Source organism: Pelobates fuscus, chromosome 1 (genome assembly GCF_036172605.1).
Source record: "Pelobates fuscus isolate aPelFus1 chromosome 1, aPelFus1.pri, whole genome shotgun sequence".
NCBI lineage: Eukaryota > Metazoa > Chordata > Amphibia > Anura > Pelobatidae > Pelobates > Pelobates fuscus.
Window position 1 is genome coordinate 264,410,079 of NC_086317.1, and position 27,973 is coordinate 264,438,051.

Consider the following 27,973-nt stretch of genomic DNA (forward strand, 5'->3'; position numbering starts at 1 on the left):
CAGAATTTACTGGGACTCAACAGGGTAATTTAGTGTCCATTTCAGATTTACAACAAGACATTAATCCAGCCCATATGATCCCAGCTGACATTAAGAAAGATATCCTGGAAGGTAAAGGCGTAAACCTGGTGTCACTCCAAATTGCCTCACAGGATATCGTTGAGAATAAGACTTATGTGTATGGTGATTTATCAGTAGTGATTAAAGCTAGGGATTATGGATAACAACACAGTCGAAAGTTGTCACAATTGGCTCTTTCTGTCAACACACGAAGAGCTTTTGTTTTATTCAAAAGATTCATCTTGCAACACAATATTACTCATCCTTATGCCATGACAACGTTAAGTTTTGATTTCTTTTGCCACATCAAACTTCAATTATCACACAACACCTATAATCACACAAGCCCCACCTCCTGAACATAGCTCCGCCTCCCTTGCGGAGGCCCCGCCCCCACACACATTGCTCGCCGGAAGGAAGAGGCTACAAAATGGAAACTTCACCTACCAAGTAAGCTTCAGCCGTGACAGTGATTGTGTGTGTGTGTGTATGTTAGTTAGTGAGCTTGTCAGTGTGTGTGTGTGTGTGTGCCTGCTAGTGAGTGAGCTTGTCTGTGTGTGTGTGTGCCTGCTAGTGAGTGAGCTTGTCTGTGTGTGTGTGTGTGTGCCTGCTAGTGAGTGCGCTTGTCTCTGTGTGTGTGTGCCTGCTAGTGATTGAGCTTGTCTGTGTGTGTGTCTGCTAATGAGTGAGCTTGTCTGTGTGTGTGTGTGTGTGTGTGTGTGTGTGTGTGTGCCTGCTAGTGAGTGAACTTGTCTGTGTGTGTGTGCCTGCTAGTGAGTGAGCTTGTGTGTGTGTGTGTGTGCCTGCTAGCGAGTGAGCTTGTCTGTGTGTGTGCGCGCCTGCTAGTGAGTGAGCTTATCTCTGTGTGTGTGTCTGCTTGTGTGTGGGTGTATGCCTGCTAGTGAGTGAGCTTGTCTGTGTGCAGGGCCGGTGGAAGGATTTCTGCCGTCCTAGGCAAATATCCATTTTGCCGCCCTTTCATGTCACTCACTGACAGACACACACGCTGACACACATACACTCACTTACTGACATACACACACAGAAACTCACGACAGACATACACTCAATCACTGAAAGACACACACACACACACACACAGAAACTCACTGACAGACATACACACAGACTCACTGACAGACATACACACTCACTCACTGACACACACACTGACAGACATACACTCACTCAATGACAGACAAACACACACACTGACAGGCATATACTCACTCACTGACACACACAGACACTTACTGAGAGACATACACACACACTCACTGACAGACATTCACTCACTGACATACACACTCACTGACAGACATACACTCACTGACAGACCTATACTCACTCACTGACACAAACACACACTCACTGAAAGACATTCACTCACTGACATACACACTCACACAGACATTCACTGACAGACATAAACTCACTCACTGACAGATATACACTCACCCAGTGACAGACAGACACACACAGTCACTGACAGACACACATTCACTGACAGACATATACACCCTCACTGAGAGACACACACAGTCACTGACAGACATATACTCACTCACTGAGAGACAGACACACACACACAGACACTCACTGACAGACACACACACACACACACTCACTGACACACACACACACTCAGTGACACACACACACTCACTGACAAACACTTAAACACTCACCTCCCTAGGATCCAGTGTGGGGCAGCCCCTCACTCCTCCCGCCCGTCGTTAAGTATGCCGGGGCCAGAATGATGTCATATTCCGGCTTACGGCATCACAGAGGGCACGTGAGGTAGTAGTGAGAGGCTGCAAGAACAGCCTCCCTCGCCGCCTTCTCCTTCCCCCCTCTCCTCCGGGCACCGGGATTTGATGGCAGAGCAGGCACCTGTCATCAAGGTAAGAAGGTGCCTGCTCTGCCATTCTGGGACAGTGCTCTTCTGGGCGCCCCCACCTTCGGGTGCCTGGATTAGCGGCCCGGTGCTGAGGGGGGCGGCTCTAGAGCCGCACGCCCAGCGCTGCTGCCCAAGACAGGGTGAGCCCACCAGGAAATTCCTGGTGGGCGCCCCCAGCAGGCCGGCACCCTAGGCGAATGCCTAGTTCACCTAACAGTGGTGCCAGCCCTGTCTGTGTGTGTGTGTGTACCAGCTAGTGAGTGAGCTTGTCTGTGTGTGTGTGTCTGCTAGTGAGAGAGCTTGTGTGTGTGTGTGCCTGCTAATGAGCTTGTGTGTGTGTGCCTGCTAGTGAGAGAGCTTATGTGTGTGTGTGCCTGCTAGTGAGCTTGTCTGTGTGTGTGTCTGCTAGTGAGTGAGCGTGTGTGTGTGCCTGCTAGTGAGAGAGCTTGTGTGTGTGTGCCTGCTAGTGAGTGAGCGTGTGTGTGTGTGTGTGTGTGTGTGTGTGTGTGTGTGTGTGTGTGTGTGTGCAAGCTTGTCTGTAGTAAGCTTGTGCATGTCAGAGCTTGTCTGTAGTAAGCTTGTGCATGTCAGAGTTTGTCTGTACTACATTTGTGTGTGTGTATGCCAATAAGCTTGTCTGTGCATGTCAGTGAGATTGTCTGTCAGTGAGCCTATGTGTGTGCATCTGTAAACTTGTGTATTTATGTCAATGAGCTTATATATATCAGTGAGATTCTATAACGCTGTGTATCAATGAGCTTGCGTATGTCAGTGAAATTGTCTGTGTCTGCATGTAAGTATGCCTACTGTATAATTAAATGTTAGACTCTGAAAGGAATATTTTATATTAGAAAAAAACAAATATATATATTGATCAATAATATGTAAGGGGCTATGTCTTGCCACCCCAGATGATTGAGTCATATATAAATACATGACTCATAAATATATGACTCAACCATCTGGGGTGGCAAGACATAGCCCCTTACATATTATTGATCAATATATATATGTTTTTTCTACTATATATATAATATGTATTTATATATGACTCAATCATCTGGGGTGGCAAGACATAGCTGTACGTATTACATGTGACAATACGTGGCTCAATGACTTATGGGGCTGGCATAGATTTTTTTTCCAGGGCTGCTTTGTATCCCCAGTCCGGCCCTGCCCAACGGCATACAGAAATCAGGTTCCCCACGTACACAGTAGACATTGCCTATCAATAACTACCTATTGAAATCTCTATCAGACCTTTGGGATCCGGGCCCTTTTGAACCCCTAACTAATCAAGTCATTAAGACTGCAATGTACTTAGTGTTTTACGGTTTCTTAAGGCCAAGGGAATTTACAACACACAGTATTGCCTTAGAAGGTCCCATATCCATAAACAAGCTGACCATGACATACTCTCCTTCCCTCACACTAAAACAAGTCAAGATAACCTACCAGTAGATATTCCGTACTACCCTACAAACAACAAATAAGCGCCCCATAGCTGTATTAGACTCATAGCAATCACCCCTCACAACCTCTTCTTTCACTACACAGATCTGTCCTTACCACTCCAAAATTCATGCCATAAATCTGATTCTTAATTATGCGACTAGGCCCTGACCCTTCCAACTATTCCGGTCACTCCTTCAGAATAGGGGCAGCTTCCACGGCCTCAAGTGAAAATATACCAGTACACATTATTAAAACCCTAGAGCATTGGAAGTCCTCAATATATTCTCAGTACATTCCAAAACCAGTACAAGAAATACGCCATGCCTTTAAGAAAATGTCTGTGTAAGTTATATGTATATTGTTGACTGTATTAAAATTGCATTGATCTATATTTTTACCCTCTTTTATTTACAGGCCTTACCTCACCACATCACACCACAACCGACTTGCTCTCTTTCTCTAGCTACTCCTATCTTTACTACTTACTCTCTATACAGCTTTTTTTGCCCCTAACACAAGTATTAAGGCTTTTGCCTGTAATTGTGGGAGGGGAATGATTTCCCTACTTAAAGGGACTCCTTACCTTGCTCCACACCGTTCTTGGTCTAGCAATTTGCATGTCCCTCCCACCACTCAATCATAACCCCTTTTTCTTTTCATTTTAACCCTTGGGTAGGCCCTCTTATTTACAGGCCCTACTGCACCGTCGGTTCCGGCACACCACAATGTATTTGCTCTCTCCAAGCTACTCCTATGTTTATTACTTACTCTCTATATAGCTTTTTTTACACACACACATATATATATATATATATATATATATATATATATATATATATACACATACATACATATAATATACACACATTATATTTTATATAAAATTGATATTTCTCTTCCCTCCTGGGTGGTATGTTTATTCCTCATTCTCTGGTCATCTACCAGAGGCCTGGGAGTTTGACGGTTCTTGGCAGTAAATTATCCATTGCTAGAACTGCACTCTTCTGGACAATGATCTCAGATGTCCCACCTGGAATCTGTTGAAGCCACTCAACCAACTTGGGAGTCACTGCCCCAAGTGCTCCCATCACAACTGGGACTACTACTGCCTTCACTTTCCACATCCTTTCTATTTCTTCTTTCAGTCCTTGGTATTTCTCCACCTTTTCATGTTCCTTCTTCCTGATGTTATAGTCACTGGGTATTGCCAAATCCACCACAACTGCAGTCTTCTATTCCTTGTCTACCACCACAATGTCTGGTTGGTTGACCAGCACTTACTTGTCTGTCTGGCACTTGAAGTCCCACAGGATCTTAGCTCTGTCATTCTCAACTACCCTTTGTGGCATCTCCTATCTGGATTTAGGCAGGTCCATATTCTGTGCAGATGTTTCGGTACACAATCCCAGCAACTTGGTTTTGACTCTCAGTGTATGCTGTTCCTGCTAACATCTTGCATCCAACTACTAGGTGCTGGACTGTCTCAGAGGGCTCTTTGCACAGTCTGCATCTTGGGTCTTGCCTGGTGTGGTAGACTCTGTGTGTTTCCTCATCTCTTCATTTGTTGTGCCTGCTCCCCGTTTGGGAGTGCCTCCACAAAGGGAGTTAATTCGCCTCCCGAACGGGGTCCGCCCCGATACCTTATTTAGAATGTTAGTTTAGAACCTTCACACCTTGCAACAAGTGTCAAACCTCAAGGGAAACAATTAATGAGCGCTCCCCTGGGCGGCCGCCATTTGTACAGAAGAACACCAGCCAGGGGCATTCGTGGATCAGTGCCCCATTAGAACGTTCACACAAATTAATCAGAATGTTCTCATTTGCAACCTAAGAATGAAACCGGAAGGGAAGTAATTAATGAATGCTCCCCTGGGTGCCGCCATTTCATATAGACGAATGACGTCCAGGGGGAGCATTCATGTCCCTAAAGGAGAAGCTTCCCTTGCAGGGTTTCACACAGGGACCTCGCGAGCTGAGACCGGTCAAGGAAGGTACCGCTGTGAGGGTCCCTGAGATTGGTGTGGGCACTGCTGGGGCAATGGTGAGTTTAGCAGGCTTTTTGGTGCCTGCAGGGACAAAGAGATCAGCTCTTTTTCCCACGGGCGGGCTTTCTGTGTCTGGGAGACAAACGGAAGGTCCCTTGTTCACTCCCTAGACTCCCAGGCACAGAAGCTATTGGGAAGAAGGCAAGAGTTGGGGACAAAAGGAACAGAGTGCTTTCCCGCGCTGGGGGCCCGGGGAGGGGGAGGGGGAGGATCCTGGGAGGGGACATTGGATGTTGATAGGATACACCCCTTACATGGGGCATGTATAAAGGCTGTGTGTGGCCAATACAGTGGTTGTTGTACTTACAGGAGTGTGTGTCATCCAGTTACTGGGGGAAGATAGGTCTCTTTGTATTTTAAATGGTTCCTGATCGGCTGAAGGAAGGGAATTAGTGGAAGTAACCAGTCGGGTTACCCATGGTCCATTACAGACTGTGATGCAAAGTTCATGTTCCTGTGCTGCTAGGATTAGTGCCTCATTGCTATCTTTCAGTCCTGCCCCCTGGTAGGATTTTGTCATGTGAGCCATATCCACTATCTGCCAGTGGTACATTCCATGGAGAGGTTTGTCTTGCCAAGGAACCTCCTCTTTTTCTGCATCCTCTATCTGCTGAAGTCTCAGGCATTGCTTTAGCAGTTCATCTTTGGGAGCCATCTTCGTGATGTACTTGTGGATAGTCTGTGTTTAATCCAGGACTGTGGCCTTGACACTCATCAGGCCCGACCTCCTTCCTTCTGGCAGGTGTACAGTCTCTGGGTGCTGGATTTCAGGTGGAATCTTCCATTCATAGGGAGTAGTTTCCTGGTCTTAACATCCGTGGTGACCAGTTCTTCTCTTAGCCAGGTTATTATTCCAGCTGGGTACCTGATGACTGCTATGGCATATGTGTTGATGGCTTGGATCTGGTTCTTGCCATTGAGCTGGGACTTCAAAGCCTGTCTAACTCTTTGGAGGTACTTGGATGTTGCTATCCTCCATGCCACTTCCTCACAGTTGTCATGCATTTGTAGTATCCCCAGGTACTTGTAGCTGTTCTCTACATCTTCTATTTGGCCTTCTAGAATTTCAACTCCTTCTGTCCTGAACATCTTCCCTCTTATTGCTATCATCCGCCTGCACTTCTCTAGTCTGAATGACATTCCAATGTCCTTGCTGTATATCCTAGTTAGGTGAATCAGTGCGTCAATGTCCCGCTCATTCTTGGCATACAGCTTGATGTCGTCCATGTAGAGTAGGTGTCTGATGGTGGCTCCACTCTTGAACCTGTATTTGCATCCACTCTTCTTGATGATCTGGCTAAGGGGGTTGAGTCCTATGCAGAACAGTTTGGGAATAGGGCATTACCTTGGGATATGCCACATTTGATGTTCACTTGAGTCATTGTCCTGGAATTGGCTTCTTGAGTTGTTTTCCACTTGCCCATCAAGTTCATGATGAAGGCTCTTGTTGTCTTGCTGACCTTGTAGAGAGTCAAACATTCCAGTATCCATGTGTGTGGCATTGTGTCATAGACTTTCTTGTAGTCAATCCAGGCCGTGCACAGATTGGTCTGTCTGGTCTTAGAATCCCTTGTGACTGCTTGGTCTAACCGTAGTTGGTGTTTTGATCCTCTGTTGTCGTTTCCAATCCCCTTCTGAGTATTGTTCATATATTGACTCATAAGCCCTTGGATCTCAAAGGCTACGATGCCTGACAGCAGTTTCCATGTTGTGGGGAGGCAGGTTATTGGTCGGTAGTTGAATAGTGTTGTTCCCTTGTGAGGATCCTTCATGACCAGTATTGTTCTGCCTTGTGTTAGCTAGTCAGGGTGGGAGCTTGTTGCTTGCTAGTAGGTGGTTCATTTGTGCTGCTAAGCATTCATGCAGCATTGTTAACTTCTTTGTCCAGTAGTTGTGGATCATGTCAGGTCCTGGGGCTGACCAATTCTTCATGTGTGCTGCTCTCTGTTGGATATCTTCGACTGTGATGGTGACTGGTTCCTGTTCTGGCAGCATGCAGTGGTCTGCTTTTAGGTCTAGTAGCCACTGGGCCTCTGTGATATAAGATGCTTCTTTCTCCCAGATATTCTTCCAGTACTGTTTAGTCTCAGCTCTGGGTGGGTCTTGCGAGGAGATGTTGTGGTTACCCTGTAGCTGTGCATACACCTTGGATGGTTCTTTGGTAAAGAGGGCATTGATTCTCTAAGCCTCTGCTTCTCTGGTGTATCTGCTCAGTCTGGTTGCCAGTGCTGTCACTCTTTGCTTAGCTGTTTCAGCGCCTCTTTTATGGGCATATCCTTGTACTTCCTCAGCAGTCAGGATCTATCTTTGATCTTTCCACCTCTGTTAAGTTGATTCAGCTTATTAAATTTCATCCGTGTTGTCTTTATCCAGTTGTAGTCTCCATGGTGGGCATTGCTTCCCTTTGAACCTGATCTTGTAGTCAAGTAGCTGGAGGACTACTAATGCTGTGGCATATATGAGCATGTTGGTCTCTGTGATGGTGCAAGTTGGGATTGTGGACAATGCTTCATTAACTGCAGCTAGCATGCTGTCTGGTGGTAGCTTTCCAGAGATCTTCGGTAGTCTTGTCCGCTGGTCAACGACGGCTAGTTTTTCTAGGATTGGATTCAGGATGGCAATTCTCTGCAGGTAAGGTAATTTATTCCCCCTCATGGTGCATGGTTAATTTCTTCTGTAGTCTGTGTAGTCCATAGTGTGTGTCACACTATGTATCTGTATGTTTTTCAGTAAGTGTGTCTGTGTATCAGCATGTGTGTCTGTGTATGTATTATATTCTGAGTGTTTGCATGTATGTCAGTGTGTTTTTCTGTTTATCTATGTGTGTCAGTGTATGCACCTGTGTGTCTGTATCTGTCACCCCCACACACTGTCACCCCCTTCACACTGCCACGCTCACAATAACTCCCCCAATCCTGTCACTCGCCCCCACATGGGGGGGGGGGGGGTGAATAAGACACATAAAGGGGGTGGGGGGGGAAGAAACACACAGAGAGGTGGGGGGAGGGAAGGGGGGAGGCACTTTTCGCACTGGGGCCATGTGATTTCTAGTTATGCCTCTGTTCCTACAGTACCCGCCCCCCACCTATCTTAAACCCCCCTCCACTCACTGGAATCCTTTGGCCCTGGGTCAGGCTCCGTCCATGCTCCTCCCCACCAATGTCAACCGGTGGGGGAGACCTTATGCGCATGCGCGGCAAAAGCCGCGTCCGCAATGTGATAGAGGCTACAGGATGCCCAGAAACATCTGGAACTTATGTGGTTAATTTGCTGTACAAACACTCAGGACCAGGGCACATGTGTAGGATTGATTAATAAGTAGTTAATACATTTTGAGATAAGTATAGGCTTGATAATAGGTTATTAATTGCTGCAGTATGGGTATAACCCTTATATTTCCCCTATACATATGAACTGCATCATCTGTGATATATGAGCTTTGTTAACTTGTGACTTACCCCTCAGTTTTTGGCAGACGCTAGAGACAACAAAGCTGTGTGATACAAAAAGTGAATACAAATACAAAAAGTCCTGCGCTCACTCCCATCACTCCTGGGCAGCAGCAACGACCACAGTACTCATCAGCCCCAATATATACAGTAAAAACCAAAGAAAAATTGCCATTGGAGTAACTAATTGACCGCCATTTGTTTAAATATGCATAGGGATTCAGGAGAGAGCACAGGTAACCTTTTCTTTGGTTTTTACTGTATTCATTGGGGCTGATGTGTACTGTGGTCGTTGCTGCCGCCCAGGAGTGATGGGAGTGAGCGCAGGACTTCTCTTTTCTTGTTGTCTCTTCTCTTGTATTTGTATTTACTTTGTATCACACAGCTTTGTTACAATGCTGCCGCCCATCCCATGTGTTCCCTATTAAGGGTTAATAAGTATATAGGGGTGTATATAAAAAATAAAAGTTTTTGGATGAGACACTTTTCATCCATAGCCCTAAATTCAAAGAATTAATTAACTCTTACTGTCCCTCTTCCTGGTCTTTGTTATAGTCAACCTGCATTATCTTTCTGTATGTAACTGCAAAAGGAAAATTTAGACTAGTGGTTGCTGCATCATTTTCAATTCAAGGGTAAATAAATGTATTATCTAATTATTATACTGTACATTTTGTTTTTTAAATTTTATTATTGCATACATTGATTTTCATGATGTATACAGTGCTGGACTATACTTATTTTTGCTGCTTCGATTAGAAGTAACATATGTACAGTAATATTGTATCATCTTTAACCCGTTTTTGTGATTGGTGCCCATACCCTGTACATTACTGTCACTAATACACTGACGGGGTTATTCACTAATGTGAGAATTGATAAATATTTAAAGTGAATTCAAAGTAAAGAGCAAATTTCAATATAGCCAAACTGAAACCAGAATTGACTTGGGGAATATTTCTAGTTCACCTATTTTGGCTTATTCACAAAAATAATTAACACACAAAATAGCTTAATTGTAATATTTCATATTGCATTTTTATAAATGATAAAACCATATTTTTGCTAATAAGCTAAAATCACACATGCAGGTTTTTTTTGTTTTTTTGTTTTAAATACAGTGGTAAGGGATGGGTGTCCCCTTTAAGAATTATTTATGTTTTCTACCTTGAAGTCAGGTGGTACTAATCTTTAGTCCTACCTCCTACTAAAAAGAGCTCCTTAAAACAGGGTTTTTAAAGCGGCATTGTCATGCCGAACTTACCTTTCCTCAATCTCTTCCTCTTCTCCCCCTCTCTCAGGATCTGTTCTTCTTTTCTTCCTGTCTTCTTTAAAATCATAAGACAAAATAGGGACTCTTTGCCTTATGGAGGTTTCCTCCGCTTGACCAGCTTTGACCAGCGGAGGAGCAAAGTGTGCTTCATTTCCGCTGGTCAGAACAATTTTCCCACAATTCTCACCTTTCCTCCCTGTTCCCACGATGCTTCCTGTCACTTAGACAGCCAATCCAATGATTCCAATAGAAAAGCATTGGGAGACTATTGCACATGACTGCTCACTGTTTAGTAGACGCAGTATATAGGTTCGGGCATAAAATAAAGATTAAAAAAAAGGTAATATGGGGGGCTTAGGGGCATTTGGGGGTGACTAGGGGGTCAGTTAGATGTAGTGGAGGCGGGAGGGGGGTTAATAAAAAACGGGATTCGGCCATGACAGTGCCGCTTTAAACTATTCCCCTCCCAAAACTAATAAACTACAACTCTCATATGCGTGTGCCAATTACAGGCCAGCAAAAAAATGTGGGCATTGGAATACCTTTTAGATTGTAAGCCAATTCAAGCTGGGGTCTAATTTGTACTGTTACAACTGCTTTGAATGATTGTCCAGCACTGTAGTTTATAGAAGCAATGACTGTCCTTTGATGGTTTTGTGTTGGGGGCAGGGGGTTCCAACACCACTAACTTAAAAACTCAACAGGGTGACCTAATTTATTGCACTCCGAATGCTCATTATTTAATGTGGACAAAAGCTGTACCTTTTACATAAGCAGATGTTCAATGGTCATGAATTGAAAATGGAAAGCCCTAATGCATTTAAACATGTTTTGTAGTGCTTTAAAGAAAAAGGTTTAGCAAACATCTTTTAAATGTCAATTCATGTATTACGTTACAGAAACAGATTAATGCATGAGCAGAATCACAAGGGAAATAGGTAAGGTTATTGTCAACCTCTCCCCAGCCAAAACTAATTCATATTCCCCTTTCAACACATCTTAAAGAGACACTACAGTCACCAGAACCACTATAACAAAGTTGTTCTGGTGTCTACAGCTGTGTTTTTAATGTAAACACTGCTTTTTCAGAGAAAAGTCAGTGTTTACATTGGTGCCTAGTAACACCTCTAGTGGCAGTCACTCAAACGCCCTCTAGAAGTGCTACCTTCTAGAGGTAGTGTGCAACACTGGACAGGGAAGCACTTTCACAGTGTGCAGCACTAACATTCAACGTTGCTGAACGCTCCCCAAAGAGATGAATTGATTTAATGGATCTCTATGAGGAGAAGCCAATTGGCGCAGCACTGCGTTTTGCTAAGCATGTGCAATAGTCTCCCAATGCTTTCCTGTTGGAATCATTGGATTGGCTGAGATCATCAAATTTGATGATCTCAGCCACGGAGACAGAGTGAGGAAAGTCGCGGCGAGGCCAGCACAGCACTGAAAAAATTGGGAGTAAAAACACCTTTTTACAGTAAAGAGAGGAGGCCAGGTACCTAAACTTATTTTACCACTATTGTGTCAGGAATACATGTTTGTGTTCCTTTAAGTTTAGGCTTTACCTCAATTGCCTTGACAGCATTTTTTGTCATTTGCAGACATTGAATATTTGCAGTGTTCAGATCCATATGCAAGTACTGTACGCATCATTCTGATAGATAACTCTCACTGCCGTGCTAGTTAATTCTATGAGCAAGATATAGAGTTTGAGTCTAAAAAGTGGTCTAAAGTACTAAAAGAGGAAAAAATAATAATAAATAAATAAATAAAAATCGCTGTGGAAGTTAACTACTGGAACCAGCAGGCACATTCCATTGGGGTCCCATTCTGTTCTACATTTTTGCAGCACTGTGTAGAACATTTATGTTTGTTCTAAAAAAAGCACAATCAGCCAGGATAATATTGTCAAGAACGGAAAATGTTGATCTTATTCATTAGCCTGCACTGGACCATTGGACTGGTATGAGTGGTTTTTAAGTTCTCCATTCACAACGAACAAGTGACAGTGCCCCTTCTATGTACAAAAATAAAACATAAAAAAATGGAGGTTGAAAATGCATGCTGTTTATTTTGTTTTTTATTTTTTAAATAGCAGTCTATTGAGAAGTTGATCCAATACAGAAAGTCATGTCTGAACACTACAACCATCATTTTCAAATATAAAACAAAGGCAAGTTTACACATAGATTGACAGAAACAGGCTGACCAGTTTAAACAAAATAATTAACCCCTTCAGGACGGAGTCAATAGTGCACGTTCTGATCAAAACAAAACGTAAACAAAAACTGGAATTTGCGCTATATGTCTGTTCACCCGTAGTTCCCCTCTTTCATATTATATGCACCCACACTTATTATATATCATTTTGTTCAGGAGAAACAGGGCTTTAATTTATCATTAACTATTCATATATGGAACATAATTCATTATGAATAAAATTTTTAAAAAAATGTGAGAAAATAAGATTTTTTTTTTAAATTTGTATTTCCGTCTGACATTTTAGCTGTGAATGTCATAATACTGTTAGGTTTTACTGCACAAAAATGCACATATTTGTAATCAGCGATGTCTCACGAGTACAACAGTATCCCCTATTAACAGGTTTTATGGTGTTTTGGAAAGTTACAGGGTCAAATATAGAACGTTCCATTTCAAATAGAAATTTGCCAGATTGGTAATGTTACCTTTGAGACGGTGTGGTAGCCCAGCAATGAGAATTACCCCCATAATGGCATACCATTTGAAAAAGTAGACAACCAAAGGTATTGAAAGTGGGGTATGTTTAGTCTTTTTTAGTAGCCACTTAGTCACAAACACTAGCCAAAGTTAGCGTTCATATTTGTTTTTGTGTTAAAAAAGCAAAAAACGAATATTTGGCCAGTCTTTGTGACTAAGTGGCTACTAAGAAAGACTGGACATACCCCACTTGCAATACCTTGGGTTGTCTACTTTTGCAAATGGTATGCCATCATGGGGGTTATTCTCATTCCTGGGCTACCATACGCTCTCAAAGGCAACATAACCAATCTGGCAAATTTCAATGTCAAAAAAATGAAATGCAAGCCTTATATGTGACTCTCTAACTTTCCAAAACACCATGAAACCTGTACATGTGGGGTACTGTTATTCTTGGGAGACTTCACTAAACACAAATATTAGTGTTTTAAAACAGTAAAACATATTACAACAGTAATATAGTCCATAAAAGTGCCGTTCATTTGTAAAAAATGCAAAAAACGTCACTTTTACTTAAAATATCATCGTTGTAATACAATTTACCAATTTGAAACACTAATATTTGGGTTCAGCGAAGTCTCCCGAGTAAAACAGTACCTCCCATATACAGGTTTTATGTTGTCTTGGAGAGTTACAGGGTCAAATATAGTGCTTGCGAATTAAATTCTCTGCACTTTCTCCCTGTGTTGTCAGGTATGTCAATCAAATTTTAATTAATCAAATCACATAATTATGTTAAAAGATTACTTAAATATACATGTAGAATTTTAATATATATGCATTTATAGGTATTTAAATTCTACGTGTATACTAATGTAATCTTTTATGTAATTATATGTATTTATCTATATATATATTTGCGGTTATTTGCATTTTATTTATAGATAGATATATATAGAATGTCATTCTAAGTGTATTTTGTTACCAATATATATATATTAATAACAAAATACAGTTAGAATGAAATTACATATGTATATATAATTTATATTAAATTTTGTTTCAATATTTTATTTAATTGTATTATTTTATTTATTTATTATTGTAATTATACGTATTTATATATATATATAATATATGTGTATATATCTATTATATATATAATATATGTATATTATATATATGTAACATCATTCTAAGTGTATTTTAATACTAATATATGTACTTATATTAGTATTAAAATACACTATGTATGACGTTAAATACATATAATATACATATATATTATATATATATAATATATGTATATATATATATATATATATATATATATATATATATATATATATATATATATATATAAATATATTTATTTTATTTTTAAACATGTTTAATTTTTTTTTTTTTTTACAGATCCCACCAGCAGGGGGACTGTCTGATATTTTAGACAGTCCCCCTGCTGGCAGGTCCACAGCCAGCTATAGGGGGCCATGTGATCGCTCTTTGAGAGCGATCACATGGCCCCCGGGGGCCTGATTTGCCGTGGGGGGGCTGCCTGGGCTGTGAGGCAGTCCTCCCGAAGCGGAGCGCCGGTAAGGTAAGTATACCGGGCGCTCCAGGGCTCAAAGCCGTTACAGCGTTCTATGCCGTCGCAACGGCTTTAAAGCCCACTTAAAGCGCGATGGCATAGAACGTTGTAACGGCGTTAAGGGGTTAAACCTTACACACCCTAAAGTGTTCTCATCTAAGCAAGACAATTGTTATAAGAATGTATATTGCCCAACGCCCAGGACATGCAATTTCTGGCAAGAAATGTTTTCCTTCTTTTAGCTCTGCCGCTTGCCTGGCTTGGAGGGAGATGTATATTTCCAGCAGGTGGAGAGCTGGACTGACCAACTAGGAAATGTGCACAAGGATGCCGTAACTGGGGCAGGCTGCAGATCACAGTGCTTAAGCAACAACTACTTTCACTGACAGACAACATGCACTCCCTGATACACATATACTCACTGACAGTCATTGTCTCCAATGTTGTTAACCATTGTTAGCCAATACACACACTGATACGAGCACACTCTCAGATACACATTCACTGACATACACACATTGGTAGATACACACACAGTGACAAACACACAACCTCTCACTGTATTTGACACACACACACACACACTCACTGACAGTCATTCATTGATAGACTCACAAAAGCTCAATGTCAAACAGACTTGCTGATTTGACAGACACTCACAAACACACACACACTCAGGCACAGACACGCACATATACACTTTCTCTCACACACACACACTCACAAATGAATATTATTTAAAATTTTCCACCCAGCCTCCCTACCTTTGGGAGAGCTGGCATGGAACTGTCGTTGGGGTCCAGTGAGGCGGCAATGAGGTGGGTGGCTGTGTTCGCGTCAGAGATGCGAGGAAGTTGTGATCTTCCTGCTCTGCTCCCTCGCGCTTCGTAGGCAGCCTACAGATGCTAGGAGCTGGAATGACATCATATTCTGGCTCCCACTGCATCAGTAAATGGCACACAAGGGATATAGTTAAGGGGCCATTGGGTGGCCCATGCTCTTAGGGCCACCCGATGGAAATTAATTTTCAGGGGGCCTGGTCACCGCTGCGGCGCTTTAATAGCGCTACCAGGCCCCCTGTGATAAGGTCAGAGCTGGGAGGAAGGAAGAGGTGGGAATCAGAGTGAGAAATCTGACTCCCATCAGCCTGAGCAACCACCGGACCCCAGGGAAGTCACCCTCCTGCATCTAAAAGGTAGGAAACAGGAGGTTGACTAAAACATTTTGTATATGTGTATTTGTGTGTCTGTATGAATGTTTCTCTGTATGTGTGTATGTCTGTGTGTCTGTATGTATGTGTGTCTGAGTATATATGTTTGTCTGTATATGTGTGTGTGTGTGTGTGTATATATGTGTGTGTCTGCATGTGTATCTGTTTGTCTGCATGTGTGAGCGGCAAGGTATGGGAGGGGGAGTGTAGACGTATGTAGGTAGGCAAGGAGTTGACGTATGGGGTGGGCCCAGGGCAGTTTGTGCACTGGGACTCCGCGGTTTCTAGTTGCACCTCTGGCCCCAGTGCGCTGCTTTGCCCGGGAGCCCATAATGCTGTTAAGATGGCACTGCTGTGCCCCCCTTTTTGTTTATGTTTTCATGAAACCATAAAATATTCAAATGGAAAAAATATAGGGTCTTTTTAGTAGCCACTTACTCACAAACCCTGGCCAAAATTAGCGTTAATATTTGTTTTTTGCATTCGTCACAAAAAAAAACTGCCCTTTCACAAATGAGGTCATCAGCATTATACATTTTATGATTCTGAAACACTTATATTTGTGTTCAGTAATGTCTCACAAATGCAACAATACCCCCGTGTACAGGTTTCATGGGGTTTTGGAAAGTTACAGGGTCAAATATAAGACTTGCCCATTTCCGTTTTGCACATTGAAATTTGACAGATTGGTTATGTTGTCTATGAGAGTATGGCAGCCCAGTAACGAGCATTACCCCCATTATGGCATACCATTTGAAAAAGTCGACAACCCAGGGTATTCAAAATAGGGTATGTATAGTCTTTCTTAGTAGCCACTTAGTCACAAACGCTGGCCAAAGTAGTAATATTTGTATTTTTTTTTTTTTTGTAGAGGAAACATCAGATAACTTTTCGTTTTTCTATTGAGTGAAATGTTGGGTACAGCTTACGAACTGGTAAGAAGCGGATCGTATATCGGTGCCATCTTAAAGTTACAACGTTCACTGAGAGGTGCAGAATGGACTACTTGAAAGTAGGCACAAGACCAGAGTTCACAAAATATAACAGTATAATTGTACAGATATCACTATGAGGTCTCGTAACACACCTAGTTCAGACACGTAGATAGACTGAAAGGTATAGAGGAACTACCGGTGTTATTTTCTTAACACGATTGTTACTTATTTGAAAAATTGTTCAACTTTGCAGATGGTTCGTACTGCGAATTACCAATGCGATGTGTTAACTCACATAAATATGTTGATCAGCATGTCATAAATAATGTTTAATAAAAAATGTTTTTACATTTTTTTAAAACCTTGGCGGATGGTGAAAAAGTATTTCCTTTATGTAACTTAAAACATATGTGACTAACATTGATCGGCTTTTGCACAAGCCTTATGACGCTGATATGTTGCTTTCTCTGTCAAGACGAAGAAAAAAAAGAATTTAAAAAATACAAATTTTCTAAATAAAAAGTGCCTTAAAACCCATCTCTTCAAAAAACAAAAAGCTTATGGCCTCCCAGAATAACCTCTACATCATATACCTGTCCCTTGCTCTCTCCCAAAGGGCAGCAAGCTACTCTCTCCTCCAACTCTACCTCACTCCCACCTTGTTTGATTACCATCTCCTGTCCTGCTGTGTTTTATACACCACGTCCTCTAGACTGTAGGCTCATTTGAGCAGGCTCCACTTCATCCTATTGTTGATGTAAATTGTTATAATTGTCTCATTTATTGTTCAATCTCCCTCTGCTATAATATTGTAAAGCGTTACGGAATTTGTTGGCGCTATATAAATGTCAATATTAATAATAAAATAATAACGTAATCACAATAACACACGACAGGTCAGATAACAGGTGTAAAACAAATAAATAGTTCCAACAATATTAGTTCTCACACAGAAAGGATGCCTCTAATTTAGAGGTAAGTGCAGTTGTGGATGTAGGATAAGCCTAAATTATTTGTGCTTGGGGGATGTAGTGGATCAATCTCTTAGGTATCCATATAAAAAGGAGATAAAAACAGGAAGAACTAATAATGCAATATGTCAACACTCAATAATTAGGTAATAATTAGCCAGCTCTAGTGTATGTTGCATACAGCGGTATAATTCCCACTTGTAGAATATGTTGAGGGACGTCCACAGCGGTAGGGTTACCCGGTGCTCAGGAAAAATTAAAAAGGCAACAAATTGTGCGCTCAATAAGATAAATAAGAACAAATAAAATTGTTTAAAAAGTTATACTCACAAGGATAGAGCAGACTACTGTTGGTGATATGGTCCCCACTTTTGAGAGTAGAGATGATAAAATGCCAGGAGGTATTAAAAAAAAAGGTAATGGCACAATCCAACAGTATAGTGACCAAAATCCTTTATTGAATAAAATACAAAATAACATCCATAATGCGTTTCGCGAATGTGGATTTTTCAAATGGAATTTGAAAAGGCCACATTGGCGTAACGTGTTATGGATGTTATACTATATACAAATGTGTGCGCACACACAGACACACATACTGACACATATACACAATCTGGCACACACACAGATGCACACCCACTTACAAAGATACACACCCTGACACACACCCACTTAAGAGATATTTTTTATATCTCCAGCCACCCTCCTGTTAGCTTGCCTTATGTGTCCAGGAGGGTGACTTTGAGTCCTGGTTCTGCTGGCTGGTGGAAGTGAGGGGTCTGGAGCAGCTCCTGGAGTGCTCCTCTCCCCTCATGCTGCAGCTGCCTCCTCTCCCTTCCACGCTGTCTCCCTGCACGAACATGGGAGGAAGGAACAGGCTGTCACTTCCTCCCAGCCAGTGTGAAAGAACCAGGTGGGGTGCGAAATGCGTCCAGGATGTAATTTACCGTTTTCTAGGTGGTCTTCTTAGGTGGTCTCTCCCCTGAACAGTAGCTGCAGGAAGCTCATTCACTCTGTATTTATACTTTTATTTTCCTTTGGATACTGTGTTATTTCACACACTTGATACTATTTTGTACATATGATATTGCAACTACCTTAGCTTACACAAGTACTGCTGTTACAGTGTGATGCCATATGTGTTTATCTCTATTACTTTTTTCAATAGATGTGCTATTTTTCATTACCTTTTTTTTCCCATTGGTGGAGTGTTTTTTGTTTTTTTTTTGTTATACTAGTGATAACTCAACCGGCCACTCCTCAGATGGCTGCTAGGGGCAGTAGTGCCATTCAGTGCCTTCACCCTCTGCATGGAGACACTGATGCTGATTGGCCAAGACTGTATTTGGCTTATACTGGTTCTGCCCCTGAGCTGCATCCTTGAAAGTCTCAGCCAATCCTATGGGAAAACATTGTAATTGACTCAGACAATCACTTCTGATTATGTCAGCCCAGCAAAAAGGTCAGTGGCAGAGGCAGCAGCTGAAGACCTGAATACAAGTAGGATTTTACTACAGTTATGTGAGCTATGTGAGATAGCTCAGTGGGATAATGCATCATTGGTAAAATTTGTTCAACCCTTGGGGGTCACAGGTTCAAATCCTGGGATGGCTCAGCCCTTTATGAGCTCATGCAAGGAGTACCATTAACATGGGTAATAGTAACATCCCCAGGATGTGCATGGTTCACCAGTGTTATCTGAATGTACCTTTAAATACTTCTGCATAATAAATACCAATGTATCCTTATTACTGAGAGGGTAGTGGATGCATGGAATAGCCTTCCATCTGAAGTGGTAGAGGTTAACACAGTAAAGGGGTTTAAGCATGCGTGGGATAGACATAAGGCTATCCTAACTATAAGATAAGGCCAGAGACTAATGAAAGTATTTAGAAAATTGGGCAGACTAGATGGGCTGAATGGTTCTTATCTGCTGTCACATTTTATGTTTCTATGTTTCTAGAAAGGCAAGGGGCCTAGATGGTGGTTTTAACACTATAGGGTCAGAAATACATGTCTGTGTTGCTGACCGTATGGTGTTCCTAGGGTTTTAAGAAGGGAAGGATCAGATCCCACACAATCTTGCTACTTGTGTCAACAGAATCAGGGCATCCTGGTGGTTCAATATGGTTATCCTTCCCTTGATAAATCCAAAACATCCATGGAGTGGATTCACATAATTTATCAAATTTGATCGGATGTATTGTTTGAAAAGCAGTTTACATTTAAAGGGACACTCCAGCCACTAAAACAACTTCAGCTTAATGAATCAGTTTGCAGATATAGTCCATGCCCCCGCAGTCTCATTGCTCAATTCTCTGCCATTTAAGAGTTAAATCACTTTTGTTTCTGATTCAATCACGTTAACTTACTTTAAAAAGTCTTCATCTCCTGCTCTGTAAATTGTACTTTAACCCCTGAAGAACCATGGACGTATCAGGTATGTCCGACAAAAAATGGTCCTTAAGGACCGCGGGCGTACCTGATACGTCCTGGGGTAATTACAGCTCTGGAAGTGATCATGATCGCTTCCAGCAGCTCTAATGGTATTGCAGCGGTGCCTCGATGTTGAGGCTTCGCTGTAATACCCCCTCACTGCCAGGGACCACTGGAGACCACCGGGTGATCGCTCCCCACTGGAGCGATCACGTCCGGGTTGCTCCACATGGAGCCTGGCAGTGAGACAGAGCATCGGAAGCCTTCAGGCATTCTTCCGATGCTCTGCCTGTTCTGAGTGCCTCAAAATATATTTTTTTTAAGTTAACCCCCTACCCTCCCTCTCCATGTACTTACCGAGTAAAATTACAAATGTATATTTCAAAGGGAGGAAGACTGCAGGGAGGGCTAAAACGTTATGTCGTGCTATACCGTCCTGCACGCCATAACAGTTGACTTGGATAATTTTTTCCAGTTCAGTTATTTTAGCCTTAAAACATTTAAATGTAACAATTTAACCAGCAACACTTCTCTTTAATCTGTATGCGGACATGCATTGCATTCAATAAATATCCCAATTGCATTTCTGGGAAAAATGCAAGATTTTTCACCAAATGTGCATTATTTATGGGCATTCGTGAAAACCCTGACACAATATAGGGCCTGCAAAGTGTGTAGTGCAAGGGTCTGTACATCCATGATATTGACAGAGTATGAAAAGGATGTAGACTTGATAACATCTCCAGATGGAGGATTTATGGTCAAATTGTAACCTTATGCAGTAATTTACGTTGATTATAATGGTATCTATGTCACTGTATCCAAGGAACCGATATTGCAGCATGTGCCCTGCACTCTATTATAATAACTTCAATAGCATAAACATATCCTGTGGAAGATGTGACTAATTACGGGAGGCCTGCGGCTTGTGCAATAGCAGTGATATTAAATTAACCCCTTAAGGACCAAGCTTCTGGAATAAAAGGGAATCATGACGTGTCACACACGTCATGTGTCCTTAAGGGGTTAAATGTATGGATCAAAGAAGATTTCCAGAGAAATTTTCAAATAAAATACATTATAATAAAAAAAAGGAAGGGGGTGGGGTGGAATGAGAGAGTTTCTTGAGGAATAAAAAATGCAGTGTCTCTCTAAACATTCCCCCAGAAGAAAAAAAAAAAACAAAGCATCAGACATACACTTCCATCCCTATTACATGTGTAAAGTAGGTAATCTGTGGCAGCAACCAGGAAAAAAATATATTCAGGCAGATAAAATAATAATTACAAAAAGGTCTCCAAATATAAAGACCTTGTGATTCTTTTTTTTTTTTTTTTTTTTTTTTTTGGTAGTTTTCCTTAACATGACCATACTACACTGACTGATATTTGTGTTTTATACATACACGGCACAGGTTGTAGTTATTTACCAACACAGGGGTGATGGGATCCTGCAGGTGTACACAATGTGGTAAACGTCTAATGCCAGAGAGATGGCGTGCACAGCTCGTACCAACAGGGAGCGTGTACTGGACAAAATACCGAGTTCAAATACGAGATTGAGAAAACCATTTCCTCATAGCCAACAAACCAGCAAAACTATAGAGAATATATAGTCATAGGTTACAATGGAAGGACAGTGAAAGTCTACAGAAGCCACAGGATTCCAAATTAATAGAATTAAAACTTACCTGTACAGGTGTCTGTGGACACTGTTTTCCTTTCAGTTCCTTCCTGTGCAGGCAGCGTAACAGAATTGGTTGCTCCGTGCAGCAGGAGGTAACGGCAGATAACTTGTAGCAGTCAAACAGTAAATCAACGTTGCAATAAGCAGTGAGCTGAACAGCAGCAAACAAGGAGAGACCCGGACTGGCTGTCACTGAGTGCACGTCATTAGGACAGCTTGATGACTGAGTCAGAGATGCAGACTGCTAGACATGGCTTTCTAATGCTTTTATTTGTACCCACTCTGGCATATGGAAAGGTCACAGATACACCGAGGATTGATTGCAAAGATGGGTGTGTGGCTTTGGAGAATACATTGAAAGGCTCATATAGGCTATAGTTTAAATAAAGTATAGTTGGATATTTACATGAGGTTTTTTTTAAAGAAGTGTGTGAAGTAATGTATTCATTTAAATCGAGATTTAATAACTAAAAAAAAAAAATCTCCAAGGATTTACAGCTTTTACAATACCCTTTTCCCAAGTAGGAAACTGTTGATAACTGTAAGATAATTCTTCTTTTATTTTCCGGAGTGAACATTTGCCAGTGGTTTATGGGATAGGTATTTCAGCTTTAGAGAGCTTTTCCCTCCATCAGAAAATAAAAACTCAAATAATGTCAAAAGCAACCATTAAGATCCATTAGTGCTTTTGACAGCTTGCTGAAGTGCTTTATTTGTGAAGAGTGTATTCTTTTTTTCATTTTATAAATGTGATGATTTCAGAAGAAATGGTCATGTCTATAAATGAAAATTGTTAAACCTCACCACCTAACTCATTAACTATTTGGCTGAAATGCATTTTAGCCTGCTTTTCAGTATGATGATGACATAACAAAAAAAAAGGATAAGAAAGTAATAAAACAATAAAATGAAAATAGCTTTTTAGCTGTAACTTTTTAGCTGTACATTTGCCAGAATGACGCAAAAGCAATGTGCATTGAACAGGTAAAATTGTAATCATGTAGCAAATTATATTAAAGTTAATCACAGTGGTTACTCATGATTTGTATTCATATTTTGAGGTAATCTTTTTTCTATTTGCCTAAGTCACACCTGATATCCTGGAGCACATGATGGTCTGGTAGAATAAAAAAAAAGAAGTCCTCCACATTTGGAGGATCCTGAGATATTGGAGATATGCTACCCCAAACCCAAGATAGTGACCTGATCTCACCTCACACTCCTCGGAGGACCTTAATTTGGATGTTTTTGATGAGTTTTTATTTAGGCTTTACTTTTGGCCTAGGGGTAGGCAACCTTCGGCACTCCAGATGTTGTGGACTACATCCCCCATAATGCTCTCACACCCATAATGCTGGCAAAGCATCATGGGAGGTGTAGTCCAAAACATCTGGAGAGCCAAATGTTGCCTATGCTTGGTAGGAGATGAAGCTCAAAAATCTCAAATTACTCAATGGGACACTCAGGACCTTTAATGAACATTAGACAACATTGCTCTGCTGAACTTGGCAGTAGTCAGGGAAGGTGTACACCCTCCTGGGTTGCATAAGGCCGTAGAACAGCATGCATTACATCTGTCAAACCAGGAATAACGCAGGCCCACCGAGACAAAACACTTATTTCTTGCAAAACCAGCAACACTCTTTGTCACTCAGAAAGGATATAATGAAGGACACTTTCAGACACAGAAACCTCAAGATTAGAGGTATCTCTGAGGACCTTGTTACATGGAATTCCCCCAATACATCAGGCAATTATTTGACACTTTATTTTCTTACAGTATGGTTAAGTTGTTGACTATGTATTTAATTTACTGTTCTGCCAAATCTCCCAAAGCATGTTTATGTTCTATATGATGTCTTTTTTATGTGATAATCGAAAACTCCAATCCTAATTTCAGTTGAAAATCCTTCTAGGTTGTTATGCAAGCCTACAAGTAGCAGATCTTTCCTACCACTGGTGACCTCCCTAAAGTCTCCTAGTATGGCAAAATGTCATACTTATCCACCTGCAGCAACAAGACTAACTGGCACAAATACAGCCCTCCTTACACTCTTTGCACACCTTCAGATTGAGGCACCCTCCTAGAGCCCTGGTATCTGTTTCTGTGTTTGGTGTGTGTGTTGAGTAAGTGTTGTGCTTTGTGGGTGGCTCTTTGGGGGTGCTGAGTGTGTCTGTATTGTGTGTTGTGACTGAATTTTGTAAGTGTGTAAGGGAGTCCGAGCATAACTGATTGTTGAGTGTGTATGTTCCCCCTTCCTACTTACCTTTCCTGGTAATCCAGTGGAGGATGAGCTCAAGTCCTGGTGGAGCTTCATCATCTGTTCCAATATTGTGTACCGACCACTTTAAGGGTGCCCTCTCGGTTCTGGCACTCAGTCGATGACTCAGAAAGCTGAGTGTGGCTGCTCTGAGTCATTGAGAAGCACCGGGGAGACCTTGAGGGAGCTCTTAAAGTGGGTAGTACCTAATATTGGTACAGACCACAGAGCTCCCTCAGCAAAGTGAGAAGGGGCAGGGCCGTGCAAGGAGACCTTCTGATTTCTCTGCTAGCTCAAGTAGGACCTGCTCAGAGCCTGAGGTTCAGGCCCAGCTTTGAATGCCTAATGGTTTATCCTGCTCTGCACATGGGTACTTGACACTAGAGAATATCCAGCCTGATAAAGCTTACTCTGGATGTTGCCTCAATGTCCTGTTGCCCATGTGGCTCCATGGATCATTGGTGTCTTTTCCATAAAACCTTCACATTGCCAGGACCTTGCTATTAACGGATACGTTATAGTTGCTTATTATTATTTCTTTGTTTTCTTTCCTTCTTTTTCACATCAATGTTCACCTGCAACAACCTTAATGAGAACCCATATTGTTCTTTCTCATGCTATTCCTTATGGATATTTTAAGAGTCATCCCTTTATTGTTTTTTTTCTGATGTAGATTATCTCACTCTTATTTTCAACAACTATATAACACATCTAAGGTGACATAATTTATTGATGTTATATCGAAATTTCTTATTAAAAGAAGTGTGAATATTACATGTATGATCCTGTCATATCCACCTCATAAAAACTACTAAGGCGCAGGTAAATGTTCTTGTAATTTTGTGCATTGATTACTGTAATTCTCTTCTAATGGGTCTCCCCAGAAACTATGCTACCTCCTTACAGTCCATAATGAATACTGCCGCCAGACTGATTTTTCTCTTCCATTGATCCTCTCACACCTCAGCCCTTTGTTAATGCTTACATTGGCTTTCTGTACTCTATAGGATGCAATCCAAAATATAAACCCTTTCCTATAGAGCTCTCAACAACTCAAACCCCCACTTTATTTTTTAGTATACTTTTACTTTTATATCTTTTACCAAATAATAGGTTCACCTCTTCATGGTTGCTCAGCACTTTTGGTGATCTTGTTTTGTCCGCTGCCTGAAGCCATACTCAAACTTACGCACTTGCGTGTATACATTTTGACTGTAAGCTCCAAACAAGTATTATAAACAAACATAGACCACAGGCTCCTATACTGCTCCTGAGTTGAATTTGAATTGTTACCTCTCCTTTGACACCACAGCCTTTCATGTTTAAATGCTTATCTATAAATCTGTTCCCCTTCAATCCAGGCTATCTATGGCATGTTGTATCATTGGGTTCCCTACCAGTGTCTTTATTGGTTGATCTTAGACAAGTCCTCCATTCTGTTTGGTGCATCTGGTTTTGGCACCAAAAATAAATGACTTTCTTGTTGACGTGAAGATTACACTATGAGAAACTTTATACAACTATACTAAATAAATTAATTTAACATTAACTCATGTTGATTATTACCGTGTTTTTATTTCTCTTGTGTGATTATTCAAGTGTGAGTTATCAATAATTAAAAATAATTCAGAAAATTAAGAATTTTAGTCCAGAATTGCCAAATCGGATGTTTTCAGCGTGGCTTTCTTGACCTAAAATATGAAATTTACTTTGAATTCATTTGAATCCACAGAAGAATGGGGTGAAGATGTAGCCCATATCCCTCTCACTAGCCTTTCCAATGCGAATGGCCTTTTGGGCCGTTACCTCTCCTGCCAGAACGTCTATGAAAGGCGATATTTACAGCTTGGTAACCTTGTCCTGTGTGTTTCAAAAGTAATATGATTCTTAATTTAATTTATTTAAAAGTGATCTGCAGTGGAAAATGTCCTTGTACCTCACCTGCAGGAAAGATAAAACTGTGAGTTAATCTAACCACAAAAGCTTTAGTATCATTGTGGTAACCAGTGATTATTATCCTTCTGCTGTTAAACGTAAATATATCTGATAACTGCTGTGACATGTTAAAGCAAATATTGGACTTGGATTATGATTTTATTTTAGGCATTATAACCTAGACTACATAACAATGCAAATATATCAACTGAATGCATTTTAAAAGATACAAGTAGAGACATTACATGTTATGCAGCATTATTTTGTCTTTTATACGCAAACTCCTACACACAGATATATAAACATTGCTACATAAATCTAGGTTAAAAAAATACACAAGTCCATAAAATTTAACCTGATCTAAAAGAAGTAAAAAAAAATATATATAATTTTTTTGAAACAATAGGCAATTATGGCCTCATTTTAATATTGTTGAATAAGCTTTCTAAATGATTTAAAAGTATACTATAGTGCTAGGAATGCTCGCGGCCTGTTTTTCCCTCCCAGTCCCTTCAGGGTTATGTTTTCAGGTGCTCTTGGCACCACCTTGGATTTTTTTCCCCTATTCTGTCAGCTGTGTGCTCGGTGCGGTCTTCTTCAGCATTGCCGCGGCCATTTTGGATTGCGACAGCACTCCCGGGTGGAGGGTCTTGTGATCTTTCTCAATCACTGACTGTGTTGGCGGCTCCTCTTCTGTGTCTTTTCCTCTCTCCACTGGTGTGCAGGGCTTCTCTGACTGGTCCCTGGGTTGGACCACTAACCTAAACCCCTGGAGGCCTGCTCTTTCCTGTCCTCTCAGTAGACATGCTGACTTGCTCTGGCCTTCAATCTGAGTGACCCCGAGTACTATAATCTGTTATCCTGCCCTCTGTCTGGGTAACTTATATTGGGATAACTCTGGGCATGTTTTGGTGTAGAGGGTGACCCCCTCCATAGTTGGGATTTTTTTTAGGATCCATTCTGTTTCACATTGACCTAGGTGTTTTGGGCTAAGGATGACCCCCGCAATGCCTTCCTATTGGACAAGCCCATACATTGGCTATTGTCCTGTCCACCTAAGCACGCTAAGTGACCCCTGTACTTAGCAGTATTTGTTTCTGTGTCCTTAATTTTTTTTTTTTTGAGGGGAATGGCTGAACAAGCAGAATTAGCAAAAATTACAGATATAAGTCCTCCTGTCTAGCTGTAAAATGGAGAATTATTCTAGCCTTGGTGAAGAAATAATCTACATTTTATTAAAGGCAGGAGGCAAATATTTTCCCTCCCTTATTTTTCTTCCCATCCAGTTTTTTTCTTTGTCTCTTCATGTCATGATGGGTGTTTATGCTATTGTGTTTTGATTCTTGGGATAGTGTTAATGGTACACTATTGATATGGATTTTGAATACCGTATTTAGATTAATGGAGTGTCTTTATGTAGATGTGACAAAAGTATTTCTTAAAGTTTACTTTCACAAGTTTTCTGTTTTCTTTTCAGTGTGATCTGGTTCATCCATCTTATATACTTTTCCAGTTTTGTTACATTTGATTTATATGGTTTTTGTTTATGGATGTTCTGCTCTCCTGCTTGACCTCATCAAAGAAAGTGGATGTGGGAGGATCCACTTAAGGGTTTTATTTATTTAATCTCATGCTGATTGGTTGTTTTTTTCTGACTATGCTAACTGCTTCTTTGGAGATTCGTGGGTCCTTGATCTCAGGGCCGGATTACCATAGGGGCTGATGGAGCTACAGCTCGAGGCCCATGCCCATAGAATGGGCCCATTGCTAAAAAAACATTATTTGTACCACTCTTCACATGTGGATGTAGGGAAACAAAACTTGAGAGTGAGAGGAGGAGATAGGGTCTCCTGGGTGTGAGAGGGGAAAAAGGGTCTGCAGGATGAGAGGGGAAATCAGGGTCTGATGGGTGTGAATGGGGAGAGAGGTCTGCTAGGTGAGAGGGGAAACAGGGTCTGCTGGGTATGAGTGGGGAGACAGGGTCTGCTGGTGTGAGTGGGGAGACAGGGTCTGCTGGGTGTGAGGGGGAGACAGGGTCTATTAGGTGTGAGTGGGGGGAGACAGGGTCTGCTGGGTGTGAGTGGGGAGAC

The 27,973-nt window shown here is 41.4% G+C and overlaps 1 protein-coding gene across 1 annotated transcript in view; it reads right to left on the reverse strand.

Annotated features, from left to right (window-relative positions):
• The window catches only part of RPH3AL (rabphilin 3A like (without C2 domains)), a 320,103-nt gene extending 298,387 nt beyond the window's left edge, over positions 1-21,716 (reverse strand). The window contains exon 1 of the mRNA XM_063457029.1: positions 21,692-21,716. The gene's annotated coding sequence lies outside the window, so the exon portion shown is untranslated. The remainder of the gene's footprint in view (positions 1-21,691) is intronic.
• Between the last annotated feature and the right edge of the window lie 6,257 nt (positions 21,717-27,973).